Genomic DNA, 922 nt, shown 5'->3' with positions numbered 1-922 from the left:
GCGTATGCTGTGTTAGAGTATGTGCCTATTACTCCAGCTGCTGGCCTTCCTCATGTCCAGCTGCTGGCCTTCCTCATGTCAGATCATACAGGCTGAGAACATTCTCTACATCCAGCCCTGCCAACATTACTTCCTAGTCTTGAGAGGTCCTGGAGGCTTGACTAGAGGACAGTCTGGGGTCACAGCAGAGCCTACGCCCCATGTGCCTTTGTTGCTCTTTGTTCCTGAAAATCAGTTTTCTTGGACCGTTCTGCTTATTTGAGGCCAACTCCCTTCCTCAGCAGGCCCAGGTCAAACCAGGTCAATCCTTGAACTTGACTTTTAGTTGGTACTTCAGCAGCATGTGGAGCTGTTGTTTTGCTGAGGGGTGATTCTGAGATCAGAGGACGTCAGGTCTTTAGGCCTTCAGTGCATCCTGGGAATCACCTGGCGTGATCAGGTGCCTCGTTCTGAAATACTCACAAGCCCAACTGTACTGGGGCCATGATCACCCAGCACCAGCTACGACGGCCGGGGCACGTGGGTAAGGATGCCACTAAACCGTTTGCCTGGCAGAGTGCTGTATGGCCAGCTACACCCTGGACGACGTCCAGCTGGAGGGAGGAGGAGCTCTATAAGGACCAGCTGGAGGGCAGAGGACGCTCTATAAGGACCAGCTGGAGGGAGGAGGACGCTCTATAAGGACCAGCTGGAGGGAGGAGGACGCTCTATAAGGACCAGCTGGAGGGCAGAGGACGCTCTATAAGGACCAGCTGGAGGGAGGAGGAGCTCTATAAGGACCAGCTGGAGGGAGGAGGACGCTCTATCAGGACCAGCTGGAGGGAGGAGGAGCTCTATAAGGACCAGCTGGAGGGAGGAGGAGCTCTATAAGGACCAGCTGGAGGGAGGAGGACGCTCTATAAGGACCAGCTGGAGGGAGGAG

This window comes from Borostomias antarcticus (assembly GCF_949987555.1).
Source record: "Borostomias antarcticus genome assembly, chromosome: 6".
Classification (NCBI taxonomy): domain Eukaryota; kingdom Metazoa; phylum Chordata; class Actinopteri; order Stomiiformes; family Stomiidae; genus Borostomias; species Borostomias antarcticus.
This window is presented reverse-complemented; position numbering follows the sequence as displayed.